The following is an 8,636-nucleotide window of genomic DNA, read 5'->3' as shown; positions in this document are numbered from 1 at the left end:
ATGTAATAGCATGACATACACATGAATATAAAAAGACCTAATAAAATACACATGATTGCATGAAGATTGATGTAACTTTGTTCCATAATGATTGAAGGATGAAATGTTCTCTTGAATGCATGAAAAAATGCTTGATGATGAATGCTTGAATGCACGAGTGCTAGGTTGTGGATTCTTAGAGTCTTAGATCTAAAATGAATTGATATGATTTATTTGTATAAGGTTCGTTGGGTAAATTTACCAATTAGGCCAACCTCCAATGGTTACATTGAACCATGGGGACCAAAATCCATTGGGGAGGGAGAGTGTCAACCCATATTTGAAATGGGTCTTGATCAAGGGGGACTAGGGTGCCATGACACTCTGGTCCTAGACAAGGTTCACCACAACATCCTTGTCATCCAAAACTAGGACAAGAGGCCATTAAACAAGGGGGACACATCCATGGGATGGGGCCCACTCAATGGTGCCAATAGGTGACACTAGGCTTGGAGCAAAAAGGGGCTAAAATGGGCCTAGGGGAATGAAAATAGGACACGCTAGAGTAGGAGCACAAATACGAGGTGTGAATTGTACCAGTTATAATTTATGATGCTACATTTAGCCCCCACTTTAATGAGAGTATGAGCTTATGCAAATACTCACGATAAAGTAAAAAGATGAGGATGAGATAGAGGAACAACTAGGAGCAAGATCACAAGGAGATAAAACATCACTAATTTCGAGGAACGAAGCCCCAAATCTTAGGATCTTAACTCACACAATCACATGCAAGGACACACAAAACAAGACAAAGACACAAAAAATAAAAAAAATACCAACAAAGACAAATGACATACAACACAATGGGTTAACACTAAAAATGAAAAGTTGCAAGTCAGCCAATTGAAGAGAGCTCGATAGTCAAATGTCTCAATCACTAATATCATTCTCAAAATTCTATCACAAGAATACATTAAAAGAGAAAGATAATGCATCAAGAGATGATCCATGATCCACAAATAGCTAAACTATAAGCTCATGGGGAAGAGAAAAGAGAGAACATGGATGTCATAGCCTAGTAAGCTAGGTGATCCACTAGAATAAAAGTAAGAGAGACTGTGGGATTCATAGGCTAGCATGTTGTGTTGTGTTAGGTGATCCATGGGAGCATGAATACTGATGGGACAACAAGTTGTGTTATGTTGTGTGATCCATGAGAAGGAGAGTCAAAATAGTCTAGCATGTTGTGTTATATTAGTTCCACTCATAGAAAATTTCGCACATAGGAGGGTTGAATAGTCTAGCAAGTTATGTTATGGTAGTCAACTTGCCTAGCTACATATGTCGCCATCTAGTTTCAAGAGTTTAGCATCTCATCTAAGAGTTAGGTCTGGTTTTGAGCATGCAACAACCTGTATAAGACCTACAATTGAAAAACAAAACATGTCTAGTTTCAGGAACATCTCGTCTGAGAGTTAGGTTTGGTTTCAAACATGTAGATCCCATATAAGACATATAAAAGGAACTACATTTGGTTTCAAGAATGAAGCATCTTATCTAAGAGTTAGGTCTAGTTTCGAGCATGCAACAACACATATAAGACATACAAAATCAAAAGTATATGGTACAAAGAGGGCGATATGTACGTCTCTTGCCCCCTGCTTAAGATGTCAACATAGAGGTATGTTGATGTCTTAAGGAAGCTAAAAACAAAGATACACATCATCAACACCAAGGAGATATCCTTTAGGCAACAATTTACATAAATCCAAGCTAAAGAGGCATGATTCTTATAAGCAAGAAAAATATAGTTGTAAAAGAGATATCTTGCAACAAGTGTAAATGTAATCCTTAGGAGGAGGAGGAGGAGGAAGAGATATTTGCTCAAAGACATCTACCTCCCAGAGGGGATTTTGAACAAAAATAATATCGTTGACCAAAATAAAGGAAGAGAATAAGTATCCACACCTTCCTCCTATTTCTAGGTAAAGAGATTCTTGATGAAAGAATTAAGAAAAAGGTGAAGTATAAGTGAAAAAAAGTGAAGAGGGCATGATTAAAGGAAAAAGATAGAAGCATAAGGGTGTTAGAATTAAAAAAATTAAAGGAAAAAGGATAAAGAAAATAGAAAGCGAAAAGGTGAAGGTAGTAATAGTTGTTCGCGTTTGAATCTATGTTCCTGGATGACCGCCCCCTCTGGGGAGGTCCCCCCTCCCCTGTTGGACCCAACACCCGATTCTACGGTCGGTGTGCATACTGTTGTGCTGACTGCGGGGTCCCCACAATCTGCGGGCCATACGAAAGAAAATGCCAGTCTTCACACCCCTTCCACTTCACTAGTTTTGACCGATACTGGCCTGAAAGGGGAAGAAAGGAATATACCGCATCCCGGACCAGAAACTTCTGTCAAACAGGCGGATGTGGATCTTGTGAAGGAGAATCCCAAGTCGAGCAGGAAGAACGCCCTCCTTGGGTCAACAAAGTCGACCCCTGAAGATGTTGTGGCCACCTTCTCCCAAACGGAAGACGGAATGAAGATCAAACTCCCGGACAACCTAATGGACAAAATCGCCTCTTCCCTTCACCTGGCAATAGTTGGTCATTTCTTCTCCTTCCGACCATCTATTGACATGGTCAGGCGATGGGAAAAATCTCGTTGGAAGCTTAAAGGAAGCCTGGAGGTATCTGCAATGCTAGGGGGACTCTTTCTATTCAAGTTCAACACTGAGGAGGATTTGATCTATGTTCTATCGGGTTCTTGGGCATATGGAAAGCATTTCCTAACCATGGCTAAATGGAAGCCTAGTTTTGACCCCTCCGCAGAACTAAACCGCATGGCTCCAGTTTGGGTTAGGCTCCCTGGACTCCCTCTGGAGTTCTGGGATGAACAAATCTTCCATTGGATAGGAAACTCATTTGGCAGCTTTGTAGCAGCGGACTTAGTCACTCTCAACAAATCCAGGTCGGTGTATGCTCATTTTTGTGTTAATGTTACTATTAACAAGGCTCTCCCAAACTTTATCTCCCTAAAATCAAAATGGGGAAAATGGTCCCAGGCTATTGTGTACGAAAATGCCACCCTGTTTTGCCAGAAATGCAATAATCAGGGTCATTCCTATACTGATTGTAAAGCCCTCGTGGTTGTGGAACCCAAGCTCAAAAATAAAGCCATCTGGGCCAAGCCCATCAACCCTGGTGACCCATCATCCTCGGCTTCCCTTGAGTTGACTGTTGTGAATGAAATATCTGATGATTACCCTCACATGGACAAGATTCTAGAGATCTTAAAATCCCCAGCGGACCCAGTTAAAAACTCAAGCATTCCCCTGGAAGAGGGGGAGATCCCACATGTGATAGCCCTCAACCTGTCCCCCAACCCCCGCCCATTTGCTTCCCCCACCCCCCTGTCCTTCACGCCCCTAGCCCAGTTATGGCTAAGCCTCTTATGATTGAAAGTATCTTGCCCACCTCTTCAACCCCTCTCTCCCCTACAATGGGGGATAGAGCTACACACCCTGGAAACTCCCTGGCAACTTCGCTGAAAGTGTCCCCTCCGGGTTCTCCTCGGATGGATAATGAAGATTGGATAACCCCAAAGAAGAAAGTCAAGACCAAGAAAGTAGATGTGGGGGGAAATTAAAATAAAGTTGGCAGACCCTCAGAAAGAGTCTCGAGACACAAGGTAATGGCAAGGGACATTGCAAAGGGTAGACAACTGACCCTGGACGAACTCAACAAAAGTAAGAAATGAAGTTCCTCTCTTGGAACATAAGGGGTCTGAACAACCCCCAGAAGCAGTTCGCCATAAAACAACTCATTCTGGAGATGAAAATTGACATTTGCTTCCTTCAGGAAGTCAAGATGCCCTCTCAAACCTTTGTTGTGGTTGCTGTTAAACTTTGGCCTGGAGCGGACTATCTGTATGTTGATACTTTGGGTGCTTTTGGGGGTATTGCTACCCTCTGGGATCCCATTAAAATGAAAGGTAAGCTTTTCGCTAGCTCCCAAAATTTCCTAGCGGTTTCTCTTCACTATGGAGAACAATGCTGGCAGATGTTCAATATCTATGCTCCCAACTCAAGGTCGAGGAGACGACTCCTGTGGGAGGAAATTTCTAATATCATTGTGACTAACCAGAAGAATCATTTTATGCTTGCGGGAGATTTTAATTCCCCCCTCTACCCCTTTGAGAAGTGTAGTGGCCTGGAGGATTTCTTTGACAGCATGGGCGACCTAGCCAGTTTCATCAATGCTTCTAGCCTTATGGATATTGACCTACAGGGTGCCCCCTTCACCTAGTCGAATAATAGGAAAGGTAAACATCTTATTCATGTCAGACTGGATAGATTCCTGATTTCCACCAATTGGGACATCAGACATAGCTCTTACCTGAAAACCCTCCCAAGGACTGTGTCTGTCACAACCCCCTTCTTCTCCACTGGAAAGATAGACCCTACCAGGGTCCTCCCCCCTTTCGCTATGAGATCATGTGGGCCTCTCATCCGGACTTCAGGGAGCTGGTTAGATGCTGGTGGACCACCCCGATCCAAGGGACTGCCATGTTCAGAATTATGGAGAACTAAAGCTAATTAGCAGGGAAGTCAAAGGTTGGAATATGACCACCTTTGGAGACATCTTCAAAAGAAAGAAGGACCTGGGGTCCAGACTGGAACAACTTCAGAATATTATGGCTACCGGTAACCCCCCGGACCCCATTTTGAAGGAGGAGGAAGACTGCCGCAAGAGCTCGAAAGATACCCTCTCCAAGGAAGAAGTGTACTGGAAGCAAAGATCCAGGATCCAATGGTTGAAAGAAGGGGACAAAAACTCTTCTTTCTTCCACAGATCCGCTTGTATTCACAGGACAAGGAACTATATCAAAAGTATTAAGGATGAAATTGGCCAGGAGATCTCTGAAGACTCTCTGCTTGGATAGAGTGTGGTGGAATTTTTCACTAGACTGTATGCGGACAATGGTGGAAGTGATTTCCCGCTCCAGGACTACCTTGTTAGCAAGCTTCTGATGGCCATCAATGAGGACGACAATCGGCAACTTATTGCCCCCATCTCTACTGATGAAGTTCACTGGGTTGTCTTTGCCATGGGGGCCTACAAGACTCCAGGCCCGGATGGTTTCCCCCCGGCGTTCTTCCAGGATTTTTGGGACATTGTTAGCTACGATGTCACCAAAGTTGTTCAAGATTTCTTCAAGATGGGGAGATTGTTGAAAAAGATCAACAACACTTTCATTGTCCTCATCCCCAAGACCACTACACCCAGCTGCTTGAAGGAGTATCATCCCATAAGCCTCTGCAATACCATTTATAAGATACTCTCCAAGGTCCTTGTGAATAGGATTAAACCCTTCCTGGAAAAAATTATCAGTCCGTCCCAAAAATGCTTTGTCCCGGGACGCCAAATTTTGGATGCCGCCATTGCCACTCATGAGATAATCCACTCCATGGATAGGAGAAAATTACTAGGTATGGCCTTTAAACTTGACATATCTAAAGCTTATGATAAGATTAATTGGGAGTTTATTTTCAAAGTGCTTCTAAAACTGGGATTTAACCAAAAAATGGCGAGTATGATTCGGGAATGTGTTACCACGGTTCAATTCTTAGTGTTGATTAATGGGACTCCTAGGGGATGTTTCAAAGCTGAAAAAGGTATCCGGCAGGGTGACCCTCTATCCCCTTACCCGTTTATCATGATAGTTGAAGTTTTAAACAGAAATGTGACCCATCTGGTCACCAATGGTAGGCTCCAAGGGTTCAAAGTGGCCTCCACACTACCCCCCTCTAATATTCAACAGTTTGTGGATGACACCTTCCTATTTGGTAAGTCTTCTGTCATGGAGGCTAAAGGGTGGAAGATCCTACTTGCCGACTACGCCAAGGCGTCAGGACAATGCATCAACTATGAGAAGAGTAATCTCTACTTCTTCAACACCCCAAATGACCTTCAACTCAGAATTCTCTCCATCCTCGGATGCAAAGTGGCAACTCTTCCGGGGATCTACCTGGGCCTCCCCCTCACGGTCAAGGAAGTCACCCCCACCTTCTGGAACTCTATTTTGGAAAGAATGCAGAAAAAACTTGTGGGATGGAAAGGGAAATTCCTCAGTAGTGTGGGGAAGCTCCAGCTTCTCGCAGCCTCCCTACAGGGAATTTTGGTGTACTTCTTTTCCATATTTAAAATATTAGGGACCATGGGGGAAAAACTTGAGAAAATCCAAAAAACCTTCTTATGGATTGGCTTGGAAGAGAAAAAATGCCTTGCTTTGGTCAATTGGGATACCGTGTGTTTACCCAAATCTCTGGGAGGTTTGGGTATAAGAAAGATTAATGCCCTCAATAAGGCTCTAATTGCCAAGATTGGATGGACTCTGGCTAAAGGTGAGGCGGACTGGTGCAACATTATCAAAGCTAAGTACTTGGACCAGGAGCATTTCTATTATAATTTGAATACAACCGACCTTCCCCAAGGTTCCAAGTTGTGGAACAACATCCTAAAGAGCAGAGTGATGATTAGAGAATGTCTAAAGTGGCAGCTCGGAGATGGTAGAAAGGTGAGATTCTAGGAAGACTTTTGGACAGAGGACAAGCCTTTGGTCAACACTCGCTTCTATCAAATCATGAACCACCTTAAAGGTATCCTAGGGGAGTTTACTATGGATTATTTGGTTCCAGGAAGTGTTTGCTAGAAGGACACTGTTCTCATATGCAGCAATAGACCTAACCTGGTCCCCCCTGCTCAGGATCTACAACACATATTGTCGAAAACTAGAATCCCCCTGGGCCCGAATGAAGACAACTTCATTTGGAAAGAAACCCAATCGGGCTCCTTCTCGGTCAAATCTGCTTACAATCATCTCCTTAAGCACCCTGTGGACGCTGAATGCTGGAAGAAAGTTTGGAACCCTCAGCTAATCCCTAAAATCAATTTCTTTTGGTGGTCCCTCATGCATGGTAAAACCCTCGCGCTTGATAACTTAAAGAAGAGGGGATTCCATCTCCCCAATAGATGTAGTCTATGTAAAGCTGATGAGGAATCTATTAACCACCTTTTTGTCCTCTGTCCCTTTGCGACTCATATTTGGTCTATTACTCTTCAGAAATGTGGTCTCTGTTGGGTCTTCCAAAAGAATATAAACTTTTTTGCTTCTGATTGGACCCCCCCTCCCATCATCCCCTCATCATTCAACTATGGAAACAAATACCGCCACACATCTACTAGGCCTTGTGGAAAGAAAGAAACGACATAATTTTCAGAGACACTGAGACCCCCCCAGACACTGTGGCTCACATTTGCTTTAAGATGATCTCTGAAAATCTAGAAGTTACAAAATGGAAAATCCCCCCTTATCCTCCCAATGAGGATGACAAAAGAATTGTTGTTTGCTGGAAGCTCCCCCTTGGCTTTGATCGTTTCAACAACAGTACCAAGAACAAGAGACGGATGACCAGATGGTCAACCCCCAGGCTACACTGGTTTAAACTGAATTTTGATGGTTCAACTCAAAGCAATTGTCAGGCCAGAGGTGGAGTCATCTGGGACCATCTGGGGAACATGGTTGCAGCCTACATTGGCAACCTAAGGAATAATACAGCTAGTCAAGTTGAAGGAATGGCCCTCCTTTGGGGTTTGAAAATGGCCAAATCCAAAGGAATAAAACATCTAGAAATTGAAGGAGACTCTCAAATCATTATTGACTTTGTCAAAGGGAACGCATCGGCGGGGTGGAGAGTGGAACCCATTCTGAGGGATATCAGGTGCCTCCTTGTCAAGATGGAGGACTTCACTATCTGCCACATCTTTAGAGAAGGAAACAAAGCTGCTGATTCCATGGCGGCTGATGGAAGGCTACAAAATGACTTACGATGTTGGAGGGACCCCAGTCTGTTGCCAATCACCACTAAGGAAATCTTGGGAAAGGAAAAGGCCTTTACCCTGGAAGGGACCGTCCTGTCCGCTCAATGATGAAGGAAACCTTTTTTCAATTTTTGAATTGGCACGGGGATCCCGCCAATTTCTATCCTAGATGACCACGTATCAAAGGCAGGCTGAGTCACCACTACCATATGGGATGGATTTATGATGAAAGTACAGACATCGGGAATGATTACTCCCTAATTATTACCCGGACGGAGCCAACTGGCAATGATAAAGGCAGCCTTGGGGACCTGTCAACTCACATTGGCCCGAGTGAAGGCTCGCATGTTCTGAGTAGATCTTCGACTTTCGATATCTACTGGATCTTAAGGGATAATAATCACTTTGATTATTACGACCGTTTATTTCAAGTCCGACACAATTATCTTAACAATTTTGCCTTAAGTTTGCTTCGGCTCTGCATTTTGGCTGTAAGTCATTCTCAATCTATTAAACTAGACTGGAACCCAATAAAGTGGATGAGTTCAAAGCTAAATCGACAGCCTGGTTTGTATGCACTGAGGGCGGTATTGACAAATTCATGGAAAGCATGAAGGGCAATGACGAAAGACTTTCCAGACAGTTTGTGACTTCCTGGGAGGACAGAAGGGTGACCGTGGGGGGAATCTCTTTCAAAATCAATGAAGAGGTTATAGCTTAGGTGACGGGCCTTTCAATGGAGGGCAGAAAATGGAAAAAGCAGAGCCGCATTGCGGATT

The sequence above is a fragment of the Cryptomeria japonica genome, chromosome 4, assembly GCF_030272615.1.
Source record: "Cryptomeria japonica chromosome 4, Sugi_1.0, whole genome shotgun sequence".
Classification (NCBI taxonomy): domain Eukaryota; kingdom Viridiplantae; phylum Streptophyta; class Pinopsida; order Cupressales; family Cupressaceae; genus Cryptomeria; species Cryptomeria japonica.
Note: the sequence above shows the minus strand (reverse complement) of the source record.